This window comes from Bubalus kerabau, chromosome 5 (assembly GCF_029407905.1).
Source record: "Bubalus kerabau isolate K-KA32 ecotype Philippines breed swamp buffalo chromosome 5, PCC_UOA_SB_1v2, whole genome shotgun sequence".
NCBI lineage: Eukaryota > Metazoa > Chordata > Mammalia > Artiodactyla > Bovidae > Bubalus > Bubalus kerabau.
Window position 1 is genome coordinate 115,450,797 of NC_073628.1, and position 26,436 is coordinate 115,477,232.

Genomic DNA, 26,436 nt, shown 5'->3' on the forward strand with positions numbered 1-26,436 from the left:
GAATAAAAGTTACACATTGGCATGTAGAAAAGTACGACTGAGATACATGCATATGTACGTATGTACACATACGTGTATTTTTTCCCATTCTTTCAAGAAGTATTTTTAGACTACCTACTACTTGCCAGGCATAGACCATGTTTAAAGAACAACATGTATTTTAGCATGGCCGAAGCCTAGAGAGCATGCACGAAACTTGGCAGGCACAAGGTTATGAAAGCCTTGGATGCTCTGCTAAGGAGTTCAGACCTCATCTTGAAGATGGTAAGAAACGAAAAAAGCTGCTAACGAACTGACAAGATTAGACTTTTATATACTCTGATTCAGGGTTTCCTATACAATCTCTCTGAAGAGCTGGCATGAAGGCTTCACGGGGAAAAAAGGAGCTGATATGATCCACGTTTCAAAGATACCATATGAACACCAGGAGCTAACTAAGGTCTACCTCTTCTCTTGTTCTGTCACCAGACTCCACTCTGATAGGGTAAAAAGTTTCCGTACCAGTAGCAGATAGAAGAGCGGTAACAGAAAAGCGGAGTCCCTCTGGCCAAAGTGTATTAAGAGTCACCCACAGAGAACTATTCATTTTAAACAGAATATCGTATTAACAAAATACAACCAGAGCATATTAAAACACTTGATAAGATGGTAGATTTTACATTGTATTTTGCCACAATTTAAAACAACCTTTTAAAGAAGAGAAAAAAAAAATATGCAATTTAGACACCCAATTTTTTCTACTCTGGCAAACATTTTTACAAAATGTATAAATGTATGAGTTCATATTATACTTAATTCCCTCATTCTTCTTTCAAAGTTTAAGAACTCTTCAAAGTCTGGACCCCACCACAAAGCTAAATGTGTATGACCACAAAGAAAAAAAATACGATATTTACTACCTTACTGCAAAAGAGAAGAGAATCATATCGCAAACAGACCCCTTCCAATAGCCCACTATCCTTTCCTAGAGACTTGCCATGGTGCAAGCTGCCACCATAAAGAATGCACATGGATTTGGGCAGACACATTCTAACAGCACAGCTGTCTGTCCAGGCATGCTGCTGAAAGAACAGTACATTCCTATTTGTCCTGTCCCCACCCACCTTAAACCCCCTTAAAAAAGGGAGTTTAAACAAAAACTGTCTTATTTAAGTGTTTAATGTGTTTAAGTGTTTAACAGTAGCAAAGAACCCCTCTAACATCACCCTTATGCCTAAGTTAGTCTCTCAAGATTCCTGAAGAGGAAAATAATTTTTTTATCTATATTTCTCAAAAATCTTCACTCAAGACTGCCATTTATGTTCAAAGCGAAAATAACAAGTCACCAACTTTCAGAAAATTGATACAGTATGGTAGAGGAGAGAGTACTGAGTGAGAGTCAGTAATACAGTCTAAGTCCTAGGCAGCCAACTGACTGGCTTGGGGAAATTGTCCAGCCTCTCTGAACTTCAGTTTGTTCATCTATATAACATGCTTACACTATCCACATCATAGGGTTGCCGTGAAGATCAAAGAACTAAACGTAACCCTACCTCAGTCACACCCTTCTCAGCAATCTCAATTTCACACAACCACTTCTGAATACAGAGTCTATCTTTTTAACTCGTTCCTTCCAGTTGTTGTTCCCTAAGTCATGTCCAATTCTTTGCAACCCCATGGACTGCAGCATGCCAGGCTTTCCTGTCCTTCACTGTCTCCCAGAGTTTGCTCAAACTCATGTGCATTGAGTCGACGGTGCCATCCAACTATCTCATCCTCTGTTGCCCCCTTCTCCTCCTGCCTTCACTCTATGCCAGCATCAGGGTCTTTTCCAAAGAGTCGGCTCTTCCCATCAGGTGACCAAAGTATTAGAGTTTCAACTTCAGCATCAGTCCTTCCAATGAATATTCAGGACTGATTTCCTTTAGGATGGACTGGTTTGATCTCCCTGCTGTCCAAGGGACAATCAAGAGTCTTCTCCAACACCACAGTTCAAAAGCATCTATTCTTTGGCACTCAGCCTTCTTTATGGTCCAACTCTCACATCTGTACATGACTACTGGAAAACCCATAGCTTTCACTAGATGGACCGTTGTTGGCAAAGTGATGTCTCTGTTTTTTAATATGCTGTCTAGGTTTGTCATAGCTTTCCTTCCAAGGAGCAGCGTCTTTTAATTTCATGGCTGCAATCACCATCCACAGTGATTTTGGAGCCCAAGTCACTGTTCCCACTACACTACATCCAGAATTGAGAAGATAAAACTTACAAAACAAAAAGATATAAATTACATTTAAGTCAGCTTCTTAAATATGCTACTATAAGAAAATCACTGCATCAAAATGCATCAAAATGTTTAAGTAAGGGCCAGGAAAGATGTTTCAAAAGAAAGTAATAGAATGACTATATTTTTAAACCATTAAAACTGATATAGTTTAATAATACCACTAATGCTAAATATAACCACTCTGCCATTAAACTGATTTACTGTGTAACAAACAATCCTTTTTTTAGTTTCAGAAACTTTTGACTACATATTTGTTATGTGTTGTTTTTACTGGAAACTACCTACAGGGCAATATTTGACTGTATCTACTAATAATTCCAACTTATTGTTGTAGCGTACTTTCCAGTTAAAATCTTTCAAGTAAAAGGGATAGGCACAGGTATTTCTCCTACAGTTTTCAAAACTAAAACTGGATACAACTAATCGAGGAACACAATTATATCACATAGAATTTACTGTTGTTGTTTAGTCGCTAAGTCATTTCCGACTCTTTTGCAACTTCATGGACTATGTAGCCCGCCAGGCTCCCCTGTCCACGGGATTTCACAGTCAAGAATACTAGAGTGGGTTGCCGTTTCCTTCTCCAGGAGATCTTTCGGACCCAGGGATCAAACCCGAGCCTCCTGCATTGCAGGCAGATTCTTGACCACTGAGCCAACTGGGAAGCCCATTACATACAGCTATTGGTTAAAATTCACAATCAAGGAAAACAGTGCGCATCGCCTTCAGGACGCGGGTGTTGGGCGCTTAAGGAGTTGAGGTGATCTTTCCTTTGCCACTTAATAGTTGTGACTTTTCCTACCAATCATTAATTTTATAACCAATGTTGAGTATAGTTGGCTATGCAAATATTGCTCAAGAAAGCAATTTCATTCACAACACTTCCATAAAGAGCACATTTCAGTTATAACCAGCTTCCATTTTTCCCTCCACTTTGGCTGGAATCATTAGATATACCATTTTACATACCAACAGGCAGCTTTAGGGTTCAATATTTATGTGTATTTTAACAGCCTCATTACCTCAAAGTTTTGGAAACTGTAAATACTTTCTTAGGAATTAATAAAGTTTGTTTCTACATATCTACAAATATTTGACTTGCTAAATAATATCAACAAAATTTTAAGGATAAAGGTATTTAAAATTTTAAATTATCAAGATACATTCTCCATTTAAATTTTTAAACAATTAAGCACATTAAACTACTACTAAAAACATTCTTAGCTACTTGTCAAATCAAGTGTTTCAATGATTCTTATGAGCCAAACCACTGAATCAACTTGCAGTTATCCATACCTCAAAAAAATAATAATGAATCTCCTAAAATATGCCATAAATCCACCTATAAAGCTAAACTGATCCTTCTTATTAAAATTAGTAAGGCCTTCTAAGTTTTTAACAAAAAAATTTCTACTTATACACTGCAAACTTAACTCTTCTAAATAAATTCAGCAATGCAAAATTTAATTCAAATCAAAATAAGTAAGAAAGCAATAAACACAACCAGAAAGCTGGAAATTAAGATTAAAAGGTTTCGATACTATATTCCTAGAAAGTCCAATTGACTTCCTCTTGGGGGAAGATAATTAAGGCTGTTAGCATCTCAATGTAAAGAGAGTACCACTCAAGATAATCATAAAGCAGCAATTTAACAACAAAAAATAACTTCTGTCTTTATTAATATACAATTGAAATAGTCAAAAACCGTAATGCAAAACAAACAGAGGTAAAACTTAAAGAAAAGCACTGAATCAAAAATCAGAAGACCTCAGGTATAATCTTTTCTTGTCATAGATATGAAAATCGACTATTTCCATTTTCCCATCTGCAAAATTAAGGCTGGCAAAAGGAAGAGATCATCCTAAGGTTATTTTCAGCTCAAACCTTATTAATACCATGAACCAAACTGAAGCTATGTCCTATTTTGTTTTAACTTACATAGAAATAAAACGGAGAAGGCAATAACACCCCACTCCAGTACTCTTGCCTGGAAAATCCCATGGACGGAGGAGCCTGGTAGGCTGCAGTCCCTGGGGTCGCAAAGAGTCGGACACGACTGAACGACTTCGCTTTCACTTTTCACTTTCATGCGTTGGAGAAGGAAATGGCAACCCACTCCAGTGTTCTTGCCTGGAGAATCCCAGGGATGGGGGAGCCTGGTGGGCTGCCGTCTATGGGGTCGCACAGGGTCAGACACAACTGAAGTGACTTAGCAGCAGCAGCAGCAGAAATAAAAATAAATTATTACATAATTGGAGTTAAGGGTAACCTTTACTATCTGAAAGATAGTAAGTAGCTGTTGATACAGACTATGTCAAAAATAAAAACTCATAAAAACACATGAGAATTTACTAATAAAAATATATACTACTTTTCTGGATAAAGTTCCTTCTGTAAGTACTTATAAAAAATCTGAAGTTATCTTCTAAAACATCAACTCGAAACTCTCAATAGCTACTTTATAAGTCTTAGGAATCCTATACTGCTAAGTCGCTTCAGTCACATCCAACTCTTTGCGACCCCATGAACTGTAACCAGCCAGGCTGCTCTGTCCATGCGATTCTCCAGGCAAGAATGCTTCAGTGGGTTTTTCAAAGGAAATCCTATATAAAGAATCCTATATAAGGAGATGAAATTACTATAGGAATCCTATACAAGGAGATGAAATTACTAGAAATTAAGAATAGAGAAACTTATCAATGTCTTTGTAGGCTATAACTACATAATGTGTAATGTAACAGTTTTGGAACTCACATTCAGAGATCTTTTTTTGAGTGTGTGTCAGTCAGTTCAGTCGCTCTGCTGCTGCTGCTAAGTTGCCTCAGTCTTGTCCGACTCTGTGCAACCCCATAGACGGCAGCCCACCAGGCTCCCTCGTCCCTGGGATTCTCCAGGCAAGAACAGTGGAGAGTGGGTCGCCATTTCCTTCTCCAACGCATGAAAGTGAAAAGTGAAAGTGAAGTTGCTCAGTAGTGTCTAACTCTCTGCGACCCCATGGACCCCAAGCACGCCAGGCTTCCCTGTCCATGACCAACTCCCAGAGCTTATTCAAACTCATGTCCATTGAGTTGGTGAGGCCATCCAATCATCTCATCCTCTGTCATCCCCTTCCCTTCTCCTCCCGCCTTCAATCTTCCCAGGGTCTTTTCCAATGAGTCGGTTCTTCACATCAAGTGGCCAAAGTATTGAAGCTTCAGCAACAGTCCTTCCAATGAGTAGTCAGGACTGATTTCCTTTAAGATTGACTGCCTGGATCTCCTTGCAGTCCACAGGACTCTCAATAGTCTTCTCCAACACCACAGTTCAAAAGCATCAATTCTTTGATGCTCAGCTTTCTATATAGCCCAACTCTCACATCCATACATGACTACTGGAAAAATCATAGCTTTGACTAGATGGACATTTGTTGACAAAGTAATGTCTCTGCTTTTTAATATGCTGTCTAGGTTGGTCATCGCTTTTCTTCCAAGGAGCAAGCATCTTTTAATTTCATGGCTGCAGTCACCATCTGCAGTGATTTTGGAGCCCAAGAAAATAAAGTCAGTCACTGTTTCCATTGTTTCCCTGTCTATTTGCCATGAAGTGATGGGACTGGATGCCATGATCTTAGTTTCCTGAATGTTGAGTTTTTAAGCCAAATTTTCACTCTCCTCTTTCATCAAGAGGCTCTTTAGTTCTTCTTCGCTTTCTGCCATAAGGGTGGTGTCATCTGTGTATCTGAGGTTATTGATATTTCTCCCGGCAATCTTGATTTCAGCTTGTGCTTCATCCAGTCCAGCACTTCTCATGATGTACTCTGCATAGAAGTTAAATAAGCAGGGTGACAATATACAGCCTGGATGTATTCCTTTCCTGATCTGGAACCAGTCTGTTGTTCCATGTCCAGTTCTAACTGTTGCTTCTTGCCCCGCATACAGACTGCTCAGGAGCCAGGTCAGGTGGTCTGGTATTCCCATCTCTTGAAGAATTTTCCACAGTTTGTTGTGATCCACACAGCCAAAGGCTTTGGCGTAGTCAATAAAGCAAAAATAGATGTTTTTCTGGAACTCTCTTGCTTTTTTGATGATCCAACACATGTTGGCAATTTGATCTCTGGTTCCTCTGCCTTTTCTAAATCCAGCTTGAATATATGGAAGTTCACAGTGCACACACTGTTGAAGCCTGCCTTGGAGAATTTTGAGCACTATTTACTAGAGTGTGAGATGAGTGCAACTGTGCGGTAGTTTGAACATTCTTTGGCATTGCCTTTCTTTGGGATTGGAATGAAAACTGACCTTTTCCAGTCCTGTGCCCACTGCTGAGTTTTCCAAATTTGCTGGCATATTGAGTGCAGCATGTTCACAGCATCATCTTTTAGGATTTGAAATAGCTCAATTGGAATTCCATCACCTCCACTAGCTTTGTTGTAGTGATGCTTCCTAAGGCCCATCTGACTTTGCATTCCAGTATGTTTGGCTCTACGGGACTGATCACACTATCGTGGTTATATGGATCATGAAGATCTTTATTGTATAGTTCTTAATATCTTCTGCTTCTGTTAGGTCCATACCACCTCTGTCCTTTATTGTGCCCATCTTTGCATGAAATGTTCCCTTGGTATCTCTAATTTTCTTGAGATCTCTAGTCTTTCCCATTCTATTGTTTTCCTCTATTTCTTTGCATTGATCGCTGAGGAAGGCCTTCTTATCTCTCCTTGCTATTCTTTGGAACTCTGCATTCAAATGGCCGTATCTTTCCTTTTCTCCTTTGCCTTTAGCTTCTCTTCTTTTCACAGCTATTATAAGGCCTCCTCAGACAACTATTTTGCCTTTTTGCATTTCTGTTTCTTAGGGATGGTCTTGATCCTTGCCTCATGTACAATGTCACAAACCTCCGTCCATAGTTCTTCAGGCACTCTAATCCCTTCAGACCTAATCCCTTCAACTTATTTGTCACTTCCACTGTATAATCGTAAGGGATTTGATTTAGGTCATACCTGAATGATCTAGTGGTTTTCCCCACTTTCTTCAATTTAAGTTTGAATTTGGCAATAAGGAGTTCATGATCTGAGTCAGCTCCCAGTCTTGTTTTTGCTGACTGTATAGAGATTCTCCATCTTTGGCTACAAAAGTATAATCAATCTGATTTCAGTATTGACCATCTGGTGATGTCCATGTGTAGTGTCTTCTCTTGTGTTGTTGGAAGAGGGTGTTTGCTATGACCAGTGCGTTCTCTTGGCAAAACTCTGTTAGCCTTGACCTGCTTCATTCTGTACTCCAAGGCAAAATTTGTTACTCCAGGTAGCTCTTGACTTCCTACTTTTGCATTCCAGTCCCCTACAATGAAGAGGACATCTTTTTTGTGCATTAGTTCTAGAAGGTCTTATAAGTCTTCATAGAACTGTTCAACTTCAGCCTCACTGGTTGGGGCATAGACTTGGATTACTGTGATAATGAATGGTTTGCCTTGGTAACAGAGATCATTCAGAGAGACAGCAGTGAGCTGTGCAGAAGAAGAGAGAGCTTAGTTCACTGGCCGGGAACTGAACCTGGGGAGCCTGTGAGAACAAAGTTTCAGTTTTATTCCACATGACAAACACCAGCTATCTAGCCCAGCAGCTCCATCTATCTCATATCTCAATTTCAACATAGTCCCTAAACTTGACTGGATCCAGCAATTCCCTATTTAAAAGTTTTCATAAACTCTCAATATACTGGCTTTCCCTTTAACTCGCATACTCTATTCCTCTTCTCCTTCCAACATTAACTATTTATGTAGGCTTCACAACGTCTGTACTGCTTTTGTATTTCCTACATCTTTACCATGTCTGATCTTTACGTCTCCGTTATCCATGATTTCACTTCTGATTCAAAGTGCCTTTATTCATCCAGTTAGATATTAAGTGTTCTGAGATCCTCAAATCTCCTCTGATGCAACTCCTTTCCACAATATCAAACACGGCAGGTTTGCCAGCAAATTGAGATATATTTCTCAGTCACTTGAAAGTTTAAATTTTACAAGTTGACATTTTTATACTCCATTTATTTTCATCACCAGCAACCTACTTGCTTAAAGTCTTCTAAGAATTTTGACTTTTAAATACTTTTCAGCATATTGATACATGCTGAAGAAACCAAAACAGCTTCAAATTCAAAATGTCACCTAGTCAAATTGGAGAGGAAAAAACAGCACTTGATATTTGGCAAAACTCTGCAACACAGCCTTTTTTGGAAGGCCTAAGAAAAAACTTACTATATACTATAATATTACTATAAAAGGAGGTTCTTTGCGGAATCTTACCATATTTCTTTAAGATGCAAGTGATGCTTGGGGATCTATACAAACAAATTTAAATTATTACAGAGTTTAACTATAATATCTAAAGTTACCATTTAAAAATAACCATTCATTATGAATTCACTTTTCTTTTCTTACCCTATTATTCAACCTATAAGTCAAATCCTAGAGAGAAATGATACCAAACTAATTTGACAAAGGTCACTGTATCTAGCACATTGCCACAGATTTATTCTATGGCTATTTCAGACTCATAACTAGTCTGTTTTCACCTCTGCCCCCAAGAGTTTATTCTCCACAGAACAGACAGACTGAACCTTTAAAAGAAAAAAATTTATTTTTATTTATTTGACTGTGCCAGATCTTAGTTGCAGCATATGGGATCTAGTTCCCTGATCAGGGATCGAACCTGGGCCCCCTGCATTGGGAGTATGGAGCCTTAGCCATTGGACTACCAGGGAAGTCCCCAGACTGAATCTTTTAAAATCTAACCCCCCTACCACAATAGATTCCCATCCTACATATAATTTTTACCTCCCTTCTCCCTCTATGTATCTCCTAGCATTCTCCCCCAACGCCAGTCCTCTCTAGCCAGTTTAGCCTCCTCTGCCATACTTGATGGACAAAAACCTCTGCTTTACAAATATCCTTCAGAATTTTGTCTCCGATGGTCTTCTTTCTGGAATACTTCTCCTGAAAGTCCTAAGTCTCAGTCCTTCAGATCATTCAATTCTCTACTGAAATATCATCTTTAGACAGGCTGGGACCTGGGACCCTTGCTGCAGTGCTGCAATGCTTGTACCTGGACAAACCAATAACTGCACTCATGCCCAGTGGGGGGCAAACTCTGGACAAAAGATGCAAAAAGGTCCCAGATCCCTACTTCAACTTCTGAAGAACCAAGAGCTAAAAGAGGATGTTGGGAGCAAAAGCAGGGGACTGAGCATGCCCCCCTGCACCCAACACCACCAGAGCGGGGGGCAAAACACCTAAGTCACCCCTCTGACCCAATCCTTGGGCAAATCCCTATGCTCTTGCCACTTTCCCACCACTCCCCACCACCACCCACCAGTGAGTAATCAAGCAAGGAAACCTTTTGTTTTCATTCCCCCTTGCTGCAACAGAGCCCTCAACAAAAGCTCTGGTCTGGCCTCTCTAGTTGATTTCTATTGATAGGGAAAGGCCAACAATTCTGGTTGGTATCAACACTACCAGAAGCTTTCTCTGAGCACTCTATCCAAACCTGCATCTCCCCTATCACTCTGTCCTTTTACCCAGCTTTATTTTTCTCTCAGAACTCATGATATAGTAAATGATATAGTAAATAAATATTTAGAGCCTGTCTCTACCCACTACAATACAATCTCCAAGAAGGCAGGTAGTTTCACTTGTTCAATACCGTATTACCAGTACCGAGATAGTGCAAATATTAAATGTAGTCGGCCCATCATATCCATGGGTTAGACATTGACAAGATTCAACCAACCATGGATGGAAATTTTTTGGGGGGAGGGGTGAACCATCAGTTCAGTTCAGTCTCTCAGTCGTGTCCGACTCTTTGCGATCCCATGGACTGCAGCACGCCAGGCCTCCCTGTCCATCACCAACTCCAGGAGCTTCCTCAAACTCATGTCCATTGAGTCGGTGATGCCATCTAACCATCTCATCCTCTGTCATCCCCTTCTCCTCCTGCCTTCAATCTTTCCCAGCATCAGGGTCTTTTCAAATGAAAAGGGTGAACCACACAGTTCCAAAAAAGTAAAACTTGAATCTGCAACATGCCAGCATCTATTTACATAGCATTTACACTGTATTTACAAGGTTCTAGGTATTTTCACCATGACACACTTTGTGGCAAGCAGTTTGGCCAAACAACTAATTGGCCATAAGGCCATTCTGCATTAAAAGATAAACTGATCAACAGTTCTGGATTTATTACACTAGAAAATGATAACCTATCAGTTCTTCCAAATCTTTTGGTGGACACAGTCATCCTTTCCACCCAATAAAACCAAAAGTTTACCAAGCTATGGCAACTACAAAAGAGGCGGTTAATAATTTACATTAGTCTTCAAGAGCATTAATTATTGATTCTTCAGCTAATTTAGACACAACAGCTTATTCTGTAACACCATCTTTACCAATTTTATCACTTGATATTAGAAGTTGGACACAAAAGAAGACTCAAGTTACTCCTATCCCCCCAAAAAGAAATGGTTACGTGATTCTTGATGAGTGTAAGTTTCTTGAAAATGGTGAAAATTTCTTGTTATTTAATAGTGAAGAATGTGACACAGACAGAATTTTGGTATTTGGCACTTAATCTAGCTTAAATGATCTGGCAAAATATAAGGATGGACATGTGATGGAATGGTTAGATGTAGTCCAGATGAATACTACCAGTTCTATGTTACATGTAAAGAAATAGCCATCTCCCTTGTCCATTTTACTTCCAGAGAGACCTGAAGAGACTTAACAGCAAATTTTTTTATAGTGTAAAGACCTTACATTCAACACTATATCCTATATCCTTAGTGACTGACTTTGAGAAAGAAGTATTGCTTTCTTCTCGATATATCTGAATACAACTATAACAATGAATCTTATCTCATTTCACATAATATTCAAGTATTTTTCTATTTTCACATTTCATAATAGGAGTACTACTGCTTTTAAATTTTTGTTTTCAATTTTTCACATTTCATTAGGTCCTTTTTAATGTCTCTTTTCTTTTTTTGCTATTTTAGCATTTGAGGCAAAGTTATTTTATGGTCAAGTAGTTGTGTAGTAAAACTGCAGCAAAACTGTCTGCAGCAAAGACTTTCAGGGTGAAAATATTGTACACAGTATTTACAACTACCTACACAGCATCTACCATGTATAGGTATTATAACTAATCACAAAATAATTTAAAGTATATAGAGGGCATGTGTAGGTTATATGCAAATACTACACCATTTTATAAAATAAACTTAAGCATCCTCCGATTTTGTCATCTGCAGAGGGTCCTAAAACCCTGCAGATACCGAGGGATAACTGTAAATGAAAAATTTAAACATCTGAGTCTAAAATCCATGCTATCAACTTTAATTATTCATGCATGCCAAAGAAGTCCTTTAAATAATAAATGTTAAAAGTATATTTAAACTGGGAATATTGATTGCCTCTAGAGAAGAGAATTGGATGGCTGAAGAGAGCGAGATACAGGACGATTAAATGTGTATCTCTTAAGTCTTGAACTGTATTAACGTATTAACACTATATTAGTGTGTTAACTTTTCATTTATTATATTAATGCATTAATTTCAATCTTGAACTATATTAATATGTTAACTTTCTATTAATTTTAATAACATTTAAAAAGTTTATAGTAATACTAAAGCTAGGTAACAGCCTAGAGGGGTGGAAGGTAGAAGGAGATGAAGGGAGGCTCAAGAGGGAGGGGACATATGTATACCTATGGCTGATTCATGTTGATGTTTGGCAGAAATTAACATTCTGTAAAGTAATTATCCTTCAATTAAAAAATAAATTAACTAAAAATATATATATTAATGCTGGAATAACATAACCTTCCCAGTTCATTCTTATTTTCAATATATGGAACACTAATGGTAAAAGTATGACATTCTTCCTGTCCTAGGATAGTTTAATAAGATTCTTCAGGAATTTCTCAGAGCACAACAAGAAGTTTTATGTTCCTTCTTAAATGTTCCCTTACTCTTGAATCATATTAACTAATTCTCTTACTCTAGTATCACTAGCAAGCTGTTAACTACATTCACTAGTTCATTCAGACAAGGTAAAACAGCCATCAAAACACCAAGTGTGGTAACATCTGTACTAAGTAACTATGAGGTTGTTTGCCAAGGACACTGTTACCAGAAATTTTGTCACCAGGACAGCAGTAACAAAGAATATTCTAAGATATGCTCCAGCATTGTTATTTAGTTGCTAAGTCAGGTCCGACTCTCTTGCCACTCCATGGACTACAGCCCACCAGGCTCCTCTGTCCATGGGATTTCCCAGGCAAGAATACTGGAGTGGGTTACCATTTCCTTCTCCTGGAAATCTTCCCAACCCAGGGATCAAACCTGTGTCTCTTATGTCTCCTGCACTGGCAGGCGGATTCTTTACCATTGAGCCCCCAGGGAAACCTAACCAGATGCATAACTAAAAGGCTGGATTATCCCAACACTCTCTAGCTCTCTCCTCATTTTGCCAGGGGTATAAAGATAAAAGAAAATACAGTGCAATCCTTCTATACAACACTGTTATCATCATAATATCCTATCAAATTATCACCCAAGCTCACATTAAAACAAATTCTCAGTAATTCCTATACCACTTTCAATTTCATTGGAGAAATATATATACTTGCTCTTATTCCAGATTGCCTGACTTTCTATTTTCAAATCATGCTATCACAATTTCATCCATCTGTTGTACTTATAAATAGCAGAAATCAGATGAATTGATGAGTTAAATCTGATAAGTCACTTTAAAGAATCTATGTTCAGGGACTTCCCTGGTGGTCCAGGTGTTAAGACTTCACCTTCCAATGCAGGAGGTGGAGGTTCGATCCCTAGTCAAAGAACTAAGATGCCACATGCCTCCAGGGGGAAAAAAGCAAAACATAAAACAGAAGCAATATTGTAACAAACCCAATAAAGACTTTAAAAAGAGTCCACATTAAAAAAAAAAAAAATCTTTGAAAACAACTATCAAAAAAGAATCTATGTTCAAGGTACATAGGAATGACTTTTATGCTTTGTAGAAAACTCATACAATCACATCACACAAAAATCAAAAAATGGCTTAGGAAAAAACAATAAATTTTTGGTTAACTAAAGTATTTTCTGAAATACTAAGTGTGATAACCTTTTCTTAATAAACAAAAAGAGTCTAAATTATTTTCTTGAGTCTTTGCTAACTTAAAAATGGAACTCAACTTTTTATACATTTTTCTTTAAGGCAATAAGTAATTGCATCGAGTCTCCTTAAATTACTAAAAAGAAATCAAGGTAATATTAAACTCTGCTGAATTCCTTTAACAGTAGCATAAATTATCCTCTGCATTACGTGCAACTAAGGTCGTATTTTATACTTGCTAAGATGTATGTTATTATAATGATATAATGGAGAAAACTGTAACAAATTAAAACCATGTATCAGCTTTTCTGATCTTCCAAGGAAGAACACAACTTACAAAATAAATTAGAACCATTACTTTCCTGTACTAAGGATGAAATAATAACCAGTTTTTCTAAAGTGCTTGAAGTCTAAGACAACACCATCTGAAAAAGCAGCTGACGAATCATATTATGAATTTGCACACTATAAAAAATGCAGGAAATTCCATAATCTCAATTATACATGGAGTCTAAAATAGTCAAACTCAGAAGCAGAGAACAGAATGGTCGTTGTGCAGGCAACCTGGAGGGAACAGGGAGATGCTGGTCAAAGAGTACAACATTTCAATTATGCAAGGTGAATAAACTCTGGAGATCTAATGTACAGCATAGGGACTGGAGTTAAAAATGTATTTGTATACTTGAAATCTGCTAGGACAGTAGGTCTTTAGTGTCCTCACCACAAAAAAAAGAGAAAGAAAATAACCTCGTGAGGTGCTGGATATGTTAATTAGCTCGACTGGAGTGCTTATTTCACAATGTAAACATCAAAACATCATGCATGCTGTATCATGAACATACACTAAAACATAGCAAACATACAATTTGATGCCTTAATTAAATATGCACAATTTCTATTTGTCAATTGTACTTTAATAAAGCTGCAAATTCTCCCAAAGATGATTATTACTGTCAAATTAATAACCCAAACCAGTCCTAAAAAGTGTATTCTTTTTAAATGTAAGCAAACAGGAAAGTAATAATTTTATTAAGAGATAATTTTCAAACTATCGTAGCAACTCAATTTTCTTCTTAAGCACTGGAGTATCCCCTAGTGGACTGGTGAGGAACAGGTTTTTTTTGGTTATTAAATTGAATTTTAAGTATTTGATCATAACAAATTCACTAACAATCCTACCTGAAAAGCGTATTTTTTCCCATGGTCAAAGCAAAACTTTTTAACTTTTTTTTAAATTTCATAATTGTGAATTCAATGGGGGCCCTGAAAGACAGAATCAAATTTGTTTCTTGATAAAACATTGTTTCCACTGTTTCAAGTATAGTTTCCTCCAGGAACTGTTACATAAAATGGGCATCAATTTAGAAATTCAAAATCAATCTCCTTTAACAGTTTTCTAATAACACAATTTAATGTAAAGGAAGTTTATTAGGAAAATTACTTGGAAGGACATTGCCAAGCCCATGGCCAAGCAGGGTATCTGAAGCCTCAGGCTTTGTGTTCAGCAGTATTCTGCAGTGATTTCATGGGAGTAACCCATGACATAGCCTAAGTGTCTGTGGGGCATTTCAACATAGAACAAATCTAATTCAAGATACCATAAAAAGGAGAGCAGCCAAAATGGCAGGGTAGAAGGATTCTAAGCTCATCTCCTTTCAGGAGCACACCAAAATCACAACTGCAGAACAACCATTAATGACAAAAACAGGAACCCGCCAGAAAAGATCCTCTACAACTAAAGACATAAAGAAGGAACCACAACAAGTGGTTGGAGGGATGGGCCTGCAACAAGACAAGTAGGAGGGATGGGCCTGCAATATAATTAAATCCCATACCCTCCCACCCCTGAGTGGGGAACCCTCAAGTTGGAAATTAAGAGGTTCTCCCACAAAAGTGAGAATTCTGAGTCCCATATGAGACCACTCATCCCAAGGGTTCAGCACCAGGAAAAGGAGCTCCCAGAGCATACAGCTTTGAAGGCCAGCAGGGCTTGACTGCAGGAGCTCCACAGAATTAGAGGAAATTAAGACTTCACTTGTAAATATCTCATGCACCAGAACCAAGGGCAAAAGCAGTAAATTGATAGGAGCCTGGACCAGACCTATTTGTTGGTCTTGGAGGGTCCCCTGGAGAGGCAGGAGAGCCAGCTGTGGCTCATCCTAGGTAGCAAACATACCAGGGAGAATTCATCTGAGTGAGCTCTCCTGGAGGCTGACACCTTGGCACCATGACGTGGCCCCACCCAACAGCCTTTAGGTTCCAGTGCTAGAACACCTCAGGCCAAACAAACTGGGCAGGCACACAGTCTCACCCATCATCAGACAGGCTGCCTAAGACTTCCTAAGCCCACAACTGCCTTGAGACACACCCCTAGACATGGCCCTACCCACCAGAAGGCCAAGACCCAGCTCACCCACCAGTGGGCAGGCACCAGCCCCTCCTGCCAGGAAGCCTGCACAAGAGCAGCTTCACTCACCAGGGGGCAGACACTAGAGCCAAGAAAACTACAGCTCAGCAGCCTGCAGACGGAATCCATAAACTCAAGCCAGACAACAGCCTGAAACCAGCTGGTGCCTGGTCCCTGGGTGACACTGCTAGGGACGTGCACTAGGACGCTTAGGACATCTCCCACAGAGGGCCACCTTTCCAAGGTCGAGAAACCTATTACACAGGTTACAAGCCTGTTACACACCTATTACATACATATGTAATAACTAACCTGTTACGTACATAAAAATACAAAACAATTTAGACAAAATGAGGCAACAGAGGAATATGTTTCAGATAAAGGAACAAGAGAAAAACCCAAAGAACTAAGGGACAATCTACCAGAGAAAGAGTTCAGAGTAATGATCATAAAGATGATCAAAGAACTCAGGAGGTTCTGTCAGTGATGCTATCTAACCATCTCATCTTATCCTTTCGCTTTCAATCTTTCCCAGCATCAGGGTCTTTTCCAGTGAGTGAGAGTAATGATTCTAAATGAAGAAACAAAAGACATTTCAAAAAAGATCAACAGAAAAAAAAAAAAACCAACAGAGACTTCCCTGGTGGTCCAGTGGTTAAGAATCCACCTGTCAACACAGGGGACAGAGGTTCAGTACCTAGCCTGGGAAGATCCCAGATGCCATGGAGCAGCTAAGCCCATGCACCACAACTACTGAGCCTGCACTTTGCAACAAGAGAAGACGCTGCAATGAAAACTCCACATATCACAATGAAGAGTAGCCCCACCTGCCGCAACTACAGAAAGCCCATGCGCAGCAACTAAAATCCAGTGCAGCCAAAAATCAATAAATAAATTTTTTTAAAAAGGCCAACAATTCAACAAAAACACCTACTTTATTTTTGGGCAAAAGACTTGAATAGACATTTCTCCTCAGAAGATATATAAATGAACAATAAGCACATGCAAAGATGCTCAACATCATTAATCACAAGGTAAGCGCAAACTGAAACCACAATGACATTAGCACCTCACATCTATTACGATGGCTGCGCTGGGCTCAGCCACTTCAGACGTGTCTGAGTCTTTGCAACCCCGTGGACTGTAGCTGACCAGGCTCCTCTCTCTATGGGATTTTCCAGGTAAGAATACTAGAGTGGGTTGCCATTCCCTTCTCCAGGGGATCTTCCTAACCCAGGGACTGAACCTGCATCTCCTGCACTGCCAGGATTCTTTACCACTGAGACACCGGGGAAGCCCCTATTATCATATTACAGTGAACTAATTCTTAATCTGATGTACCTATCCAAATTACCAGGCAGGGTGTTTTTCCTTGGTTTAGCAGGAACACATTTTTTTCTTTTTAATATTCTATAGGTGATTTTGATACATACTTCTAGTTAAGCAGAGGAAGCAAAGGAGGAAAAGGCAGAAAAGAAAGGAGGCAATATAATAAAACAACCGATATAGAACATTGACAACCTGGGATGGACTTCCCTGGTGGCTCAGTGGTAAAGAATCTGCCTGCCAATGCAGAAGACACAGGTTCAAGCCCTGATCCAGGAAGATCCCACATGCATGGAGCAACTAAGCCCGTGTGCCACAACTAATAAGCCTGTGCCCTAGAGCCCTGGAGCCACAACTACTGAACCTATGTGTCGTACCCACTGAAGCCTGTGTGCCCTAGTGCCCGCGCTCCACGGTAAGAGAAATCACCTCAATGAGAAGCCCGAGTACCACAACTAGAGAGTAGCCCCCACTCTCCGCAACTGGAGAGAAGCCTGAGCAGCAGTGAAGATCCAGCACATCCAAAAATAAATAAGTAATTTTTTAAAAAAGAAACAGAAAACATTAACAACGAGGTAAACAGGGCAAAGAGTAAAAGAGTTCTTCATTTTTTCTTGTAATTATTCTATAATCATAACTTTCAAAATAAAAAGTTATAAAAAGAACAAAAACACATATATACCAGAATTACACAATTTTATTTTAAGATGCCATTATTTCTGAACACTGGTTCTAAAAATTCTAATAGGAAATCATGCCTATAAATTAGTCAAAACTGTCCCATTATCACCAGTGAGTATTCCTCATGAGAGATTAGAGACTGGATGTGTTTAATCAGTTACTGAAACTTGCTAACACTCAAGTGTCACATTCATCGAGTTGCTATGCCTCCTCTCATCCCTTCTTGAGTTTGCACTTAAAATATTCTTAGTTTTTAAACTATAAAAAGTTCCTGGATGATTTTGAAGATAAATTTAAAATTCCATGTTCTAAAACTTAATGATTCTTCTCTCCTCACTAACCTTCCTACCCAATTTCCCATCAAACCAATAAGAGAAAAACAAGCTTCACCCTTCACTTCACTCTCTCCTTTCTCCCCTTTAAATTTCTCCAATCTCTCTAAATCTTGAAAAACAGAAAAGTAACAATCTTAAAAGTCATTTATGTGCAACACATAGTGGTAGAAGATTTGTATACATCATCTTGTTTAACAATCAAGCCACCCGCACGGCCAGTATTATCATCCTCATAATGAGGAAATAAGCAAGTTCAAACAATTCATACAATTAATAAACCCCAATTCTGACTGAAATCTGTCTAGCTCCAACATCCCTGTGCTTTTTATATCATAGTGCATTGCATCATACTTGTCTCATTTTAAGTTCTCTTTTTAGAATAAAATTTCTATGAGGTACAGAACCTTAGCAGATAGCCTGCCATCAAGATCCATTTTCACAATAATAGAACCTTGGACTGAAGTTTCTCATAGATTAAGAGTTTTTTCCCTCTCCTGCAGACCCCCAAATTACTTTTAATTTCACTTATTCTATCTACTACCCTATTTAGACGTGTGCTCAGTTGCTCAGTCGTGTCCAACTCTTTGTGACCCCACAGGCTCCTCTGTTACCAGGATTTTCCAGGTAACAACACTGGCGTGGGTTGCCATTTCCTTCCCCCAGGGGATCCTCCTGACCCAGGGATCAAATCCACATCTCCTGCATTGGCAGGCGGATTCTTTACCACTGAGCCACCGGGGAAGCCCTATTTAGACATTAAAAAAAAAAAAAAAAAAAAAAAAACCAACATTATTGCTCGCTTCCATGTAGAAGCTTTTTCCATGAGCACGGTACAACCCAGTTTAAATTTCTCGGATCCACTGCTGTGTTGGAGGGTGGGCAGTGGTACCCAAGATCACTTCCAGGTTCAATGATTCACTAGGATGACTCAGCACACAGTTGTCCTTATAGTAATGATTTATTGAAGTGAATGGATACAGAGGGAAATCAACAAGGGGAAAAGTCAGATGGAGTGAAGGCTGCAGGAAACCAGGGACAAGTTTCCAAGAGTCTTCTCCCAGGAGAGTCACAAAAGACACACGCTTCCTCCAGTCATGAGTTTTAACAATATGTGAAAATATTGTCCACAAAGTAATAAGCTCCTTAGAGGTTCAGTATCCAAGGATTTTCTTAGGACTGGTCACGTAGACACCCTCTACCTACTTCGTAGGACTCCCAGAAGGAAAGTAGGTGTTTAGCGTAAACCACATTGTTTGTGCTAACAGTTTAGACAGTGAACCACTCTTCACGGTTCTGAGAATGGTGGAAATAAACCCTCTCAAAATCCAAGTTACCAGATGCCAGTCAAGAGCCAACCTGGTAAGCAGGGGATTCTAAGGATTATCATCTCAAGTCGGCTATGTTCAGTTTTTTTGTACCACTTAGATGTTCTCTTTGGAAACAATGTTTTGCTGTTTTGTTTTTGGCGATCCCTGCTTTCTATCCAAAATGTGTCCCCATTTTCTATCATTTTAACTAAAATTTCCTTTCCTGAGATTTATATTTTTTTAATAACTTATCAGCTACCTATGCCCAACTTTTAAAATTCTTTCACAAGACAAAAGTATACTCGATACACAATGTTATGATTAAATTCTGTATCTATCCTAAAGGAGAATATTTGTGAGGAAAAAAATCCTTTTAAGACTTAAAGACAGTTAAATTAATCTTAGCACATTGGGATAAAATTATTCAATGCAATTTGATATTGTTGATTGTTTATACTGCAACAGACCAGTAAACTGTAATACTTTAAAAAGGAAAAGAAAAAAGGAAGCCTCGGTTCCATTACATTTCTACACATTGCTATGTATAGTAACAAATTAGCTGTTAACCCTGTAGAGTGCTCCATAGCCTTCTCCATTCTTTTATAAATCATCACCTAAAAACTAGACAGTAAACCCACGCTTCCTTCTTCTTGAAAGAAGTTAAACAACTCATGACATTTTAAAGGGAACAGAACATAACCTTGCTGTCCTCCTCCACATTTTTATTTTCGAGCCAGTTCCTCAAACTAAGTATGTGCTATTCAAAATAAAATTAAGACCATAGGAATATCTTACTTCAGCTTAAAAAGGGGAACATTACTTTGCCAACAAAGGTCCGTCTAGTCAAGGCTATGGTTTTTCCTGTGGTCATGTATGGATGTGAGAGTTGGACTGTGAAGAAGGCTGAGCGCTGAAGAATTGATGCTTTTGAACTGTGGTGTTGGAGAAGACTCTTGAGAGTCCCTTGGAATGCAAGGAGATCCAACCAGTCCATTCTGAAGGAGATCAGCCCTGGGATTTCTTTGGAAGGAATGATGCTAAACCTGAAACTCCAGAACTTTGGCCACCTCATGCGAAGAGTTGAGTCATTGGAAAAGACTCTGATGCTGGGAGGGATTGGGGGCAGGAGGAGAAGGGGACGACAGAGAATGAGATGGCTGGATGGCATCACTGACTCGATGGACGTGAGTCTGAGTGACCTCCGGGAGTTGGTGATGGACAGGGAGGCCTGGCGTGCTGCAATTCATGGGGTCGCAGAGAGTCGGACACGACTGAGCGACTGAACTGAACTGAAAAAGGGGAAAGGTTTTTAAATACACATATAGAAAGTCACACTTTCTTAGTTTTGGTTTATATCAGCAAATTAAGCAACGCTGGACTGTACGTGATATAGTGACTGATCTGTATCCTGATCAGTACTCCAAAATAATTGCTGAAATGCCTTCTGCTTTTTTCTATAATCTCTCCCATTAATGTTTCCTGGCCTTAAATATACTTAATATGAGCTCCAAAGAATACAGAAGAGGGCTTCAGTGAAGAACTTATCTAAGGAAACATGAATAACAAAAATCTAAGACAAAAGCATGAAAGTTAAATAATGTAATGAGGATAAATAAAACAGAAGTTCTAGAAAGAGAAATTTACAAGTTTTGAAATATATAAAGTAAAAAAATTAATTAACAAAAAAACTTCATGAATGCTTTATACACAGTTTTCCTGGTGGCTCAGTGGTAAAGAATCTGCCTGCCAATGCAGGAAACCCAGGTTCTATCCCTAGGTCTGGAAGATCACTGGAGAAGGAAATGGCAACCCACTCCTATATTCTTGCCTGGGAAATCCCATGGACCGAAAAGCCTGGTGGACTACAGTTCATGGGGTCACAAAAGAGTCAGACACAACTGAGTGACTAAACACACACGTTTTATATACTTTTTAGTTAACAACACAAACTATGAAAACAAAGTTTAAAAAGATACACACCGGAACAGGAAGGTGGGTTTGGGGTTTGTTTTACTTTTTGCTCATGTTCTTTCTTTTCTATAATGAAATATACCACTTTTACAGTAAAACAAACTAATTTTTTTCCTTTCCCCTGAGAGAAATGAAGGAAACGAGTAGTAAATATATGGCTTTTCACCCCCTTTTCTATTTAAAGATGAAGCAAGATCTCTGTAATAAATTAACATTTTATACTTGTACAAATAACACAGGGAACTGTCTTAGATCATTCTTCAATTTCATTATCTTCCCCAAAATTACCCTCCTCAAAGTCAACTTTTTTCCTTTCTGTATTCATTGCAAATAACAACAACAAAAACTACATTCATATTATTGTTAGAAAGCTGTAACACCAAAGTCCATGCATGAAGAGAGACAGCTTGTACACTGGAAAGCGCAGTGGGCTGGAATAAGTCTTACATTACAGTCCAGCTCTGGCTGCGTCACTTAAACATTATTTAATTAACGTAAATAGGATGTAAGAGGATTCTTTTGTGGTAGGTTGTCTTTAAGATATTTCTCTTTATACAGTATCTGCTAACTGTAAAAAATTTTGTCAAATAATATAGACATATATAGAGTTGAAAGTGGAAGTTCTTTTTACATCTCCATTCCCACAACCAAAGAGCCTGAGAAGATACTAAGATGCTTTTCTAACAGACCAGCTGATAACATCTTTTATTCACAGCTGTCTGGACCAAAGGAAACTCCCCTGAATCTGACTGACAGAGATTAAAGATTTTTAGCTCAGCAAAGTTACTTGATAGAATTTGGGTCTTCTCTCTAAAGGAAAGGCTTAGTGTATTGCATTATATTCTTGCCTAGGAAATCCCACGGACAGAGGAGCTTGGCGGGCTACAGTCCATGGGGCTGCAAAAGAGTCAGACACGACTTAGCGACTAAACAACAAAAAGTGTGTTGCATATAACACAAAAAATGACCTAATACTTAGCAACTAACAGAGCAAACTAAGGTAGTTAATTATTGCTCTCCATCCTCCCAGCACATAGCAAAACTGCACCTTCCTCATCCCCATGGCATGATGTGATGAGAAACAACTTGCTCTGGTCAATGAAATATAAGAAATGCAATTCATGGGGTCGCAAAGAATCGGACACGACTGAGCGACTGATCTGATCTGATCTGATCTGATGCCTCTTCTGGTTTTTAAAGTTTCCACTAACACTTGATTCAACAATCTCTCCTTCCCTCTGCAATGCAATTGCCAGCATTCTAGAATGATGATGTAAGACTGTCAGCCTGGGTCTCTGGGTGACAAAAGTGAAGTCACTCAGTTGTGTCCGACTCTTTGCGACCCCATGGACTGTAGCCTGTCAGGCTCGTCCATCCATGGGATGCATGTTCTGTTCTGGAGTGGGTTGCCATTTCCTTCTCCAGAGGATCTTCCCAACCCAGGGATCAAACCCAGGTCTCCTGCACTGCAGGCAGAAGCTTTACTGTCTGAGCCACCAGGGAAGCTCCAAACAGGCAGAATCCCTCTCCTACCTCTGCCAAGACCCCCCCTCCCCCAATACACACAGTGATCTTCACTGAACAGATATTGTGAATGACAAACTTTTGACGTGTTAATCCCCTAAGACTGGGGTGGGGAGGAGCTATTGTTACTAACCCATTACCTATTCTATCCTAACTAGACAAACCAACTGACTCTAAAGTTAATACAAAAAAAAAAAAGCAAGGAGGAATAGCCAGTAATATTCTGCAAATACAGAGAAATGAACTAGCCAGACTGGATGGTAGAAACACTAAAGAGCTAATACTTACACAGCACTAATAACATGCCAAACATTATTCCTAAGCACTTTGCTTATATATCTATAAGCAGTTTATTAATTCATTTATTCTTTATAACAACCTTATAGATAGGTATTATCTCCATTTTACAAATAAGGACACTGAATTACAGGGATATTAAGTAACTTGCCCAAGATCACACAGCTAAGGAAGTAAAGGTTTAAAGCAAGGCAGTTTAGCACAGAAGTCTATATATTATTAACTGCCATGCTATAATGCACATCATAAAAACACAATAATTAAAACAGTGTGATACTGACACATAATTAGGCAAATCAGAAAGAAAAGAAAATCCAAAAACAAAACCAAATGCACACAGAATTTTAGTATACAAAAAGGTAAAGACAGTTATTCAGTAAGTGGCTATTCTGAAATCCCTATATCCTGTCAGCAATTCCAATTCAAGCCTTTTATTCTATAGCTATTCCTAGCATATGTTTAAAATGATACATATTTTTCACTACACAGTACCTTTTGAAAACAAATAATTCATCCATACAATGAAAAGCCATTCATTAAAAAAAAAAAAAAAGGCAAGTTCTTTATTTACTAACATGGAAGAATCTCTAAGACAAATTAAGTAGGAGGGGTAGGAGTGAGATGCAAAACAGTCTACACAATATGCTTCCATTGGTCTTAAAGAAAAAAAGGACTGGGGGGATACACATGCACGCACACACACACCCATACCTCTGAAAGTATACACAAGAAACTGGTGGTTTGGATTCCCCAAATCTGACTGGTCAAGGAAAACGTGGTCGCAGAAACACTTCTGCACCATTTGATTTTTGAACTATACAAAGGTACTGAGCATTCAATAAATAAATAAATGTCTTAAATTTTACAAGAGAAAAAGACTGAGCCATTTAGCAGCAGGGATAAGTGCCAAAAGAATACACTGTGAGCTGTCATGCTGAAGCTGAGCAGATATTACACTCCATATACCGCAAGCTGAAACAGAGAAAGCCACTGGAAGAAAGAAAAACCGAACAGATGTACAGAGCAAAAAAAAAGTTGTTAAAACCTTACAGCCCCTAAAACAGAAAGATGGAGTATGCAGTCTTGATTTCTGATGGTTTACTAGCTCCAGTTTCCATTAGGCTCAGATCTACAATGATTCCCATCAGTGGAGAGTCATGATCCCCAGAGTACCCACATACAACACACACTTTCACTGGCGTTCACTCCACTGCTTCACCATTTCCTTTTTTTTTCTCAAGGCCCCTACAACTATTCTATTCATATGAATGAGAAGGCATTTCAGGATACTTTCGAAGTGCCCTCTGTGAAAGAGGAAAGACTGATCTAACTGAAGAGCTAGAAATATCCAATCAGAATGCTGATAACTGTACCAAAATAAAACTATACATTATACTTACCTATATATTCAGAAGCACTGAAATCTGGGAATTTCACTTAGACACAGAAGAAACCTAAATACAATATACTGCTTGGTATTAAGGTATCAAAATTATCTCAGTCTTAATAGTACCATAATTGTTAAGTACATTAACCAACAAACATGTTAGAAAGGCAACTTTAAAAAAACATACTATGCTATGCTTAGTCACTCAGTCGTGTTCGACTCTGTAACTCCATGGACTGTAGCCCGCCAGGCTCCTCTGTCCATGGGGATTCTTCAGGCAAGTATACTGGAGTGGGTTGCCATGCCCTCCTCCAGAGGATTTTCCCAGCCTAGGGATCAAACTCAAGTCTCCTGCATTGCAGGTAGATTCTTTACCATCTGAACCACCAGGGAAACCCAATTTTTGAGGACTTAAGATTTATCACATACCCTCTGGGCATTTTACATATAATAATTATTTAATTCTCATAACTCTATGAGGCAGGGTTTACTTCACATGACTATTTTACAGATGAGGAAACAGATACACATAAAAAATTCAGAACCCTAAGAGACCTTAGCAACTATGTATTACCCCAGCAAGCTATTTATTTTCCACTCACATCAAAATATTGGTATGTTAAATCATAAATTTAATCCAGGATTTAAACCTACATAGTCTAACACCAGCAACCACAATATTAACAGCATACTTATAAATGGCACTGACTGCTGTTATAATCGAAAGCACTCAACTAGAAAATCCAAAAGCTTCAAGAACTACAAAGTGTTAAAACTATTTATATCAAGATGAGGGAGCAAACAAAAAGTCATTCCTGGTAGGATAAATAATAATCTCTTAAATATGATTTTTTTAAAAACTATTTTCCTGTTAACAGTAATTATCTAGCTCTCTTTTATTAGTATTTCTTTTAAACTCAATTCTATAAAATTCCTAAGGAGTCACAAACAAGTGCACGAAGACTAGTCTCAAAATAAACAAAATGGTAATATTTATTATCCTTAATAAAGTGAACTATATCATCATTGACTCAATGGACGTGAGTCTCAGTGAACTCCGGGAGTTGGTGTTGGACAGGGAGGCCTGGTGTGCTGCGATTCGTGGGGTCGCAAAGAGTCGGACACGACTGAGCGACTGATCTGATCTGATATACATTATATTGTATTTTTCCTTCTATTTTATTATCATGAAAGCTCTGTGAAGACAGTGGAGCATCAGTGTAATATTTCCCCCTAGGTGCAGCAGAAACTTGGGAAAACCACAAAAGTCAAGTCAGGCTCTGCTTCCTGTCAGTTGTGTGGCCTTAAGGTAAGTAAGATACTTACTCCCTCTCAGCTAAACGCCTTCATAGGTAAAACCAGGAAGTATGTATAGCTTCCAAGGCTGTGTTGAGGATTAAGTGATATCATAGAATAAAGGGTCTGGGACACAAGCACCCAATCCTTTCCCAATGCTACTATGTTACTATTAAACCACAATGGTTAGGAGAATAGCATTAAGAGTCAGACATGTCTTAGTATGAGACCCGTTTTCATTATTTGCCAAGGACTAATGAGAGAACATCTGAAGCATGGAGTTTGGCACATAAACACTGAATATTATTACATAAATAATACTAAAGATTAACTAGAAACTAAACCTAGAAAGATAATAAAAACTAGACCCTAATTTTTTGTGCTCTTCTAAGCTACATGTCCATGATCAACTTGTTTCATGTACCTAAGCATTAGTTTATCTACCTGTAAATTAAATATATCAGAATACTGAGAAATCCCTGGCAGTCCAGTG

General features: G+C 38.6%; 1 protein-coding gene and 1 long non-coding RNA gene across 5 annotated transcripts in view; both read right to left on the reverse strand.

The window, feature by feature from the left end:
- The window catches only part of LOC129653281 (uncharacterized), a 40,284-nt gene extending 23,487 nt beyond the window's left edge, over positions 1 to 16,797 (reverse strand). The window contains exons 1-2 of the long non-coding RNA XR_008715040.1: positions 14,592 to 16,797; positions 5,019 to 7,800 (exon numbers count right to left, since the gene is read on the reverse strand). This is a non-coding gene — a long non-coding RNA (uncharacterized LOC129653281). The remainder of the gene's footprint in view (positions 1 to 5,018; positions 7,801 to 14,591) is intronic.
- Positions 1 to 26,436, reverse strand: part of ABL2 (ABL proto-oncogene 2, non-receptor tyrosine kinase) — a 110,737-nt gene that overhangs the window by 70,011 nt on the left and 14,290 nt on the right. The gene's annotated exons all lie outside the window — the stretch shown is intronic.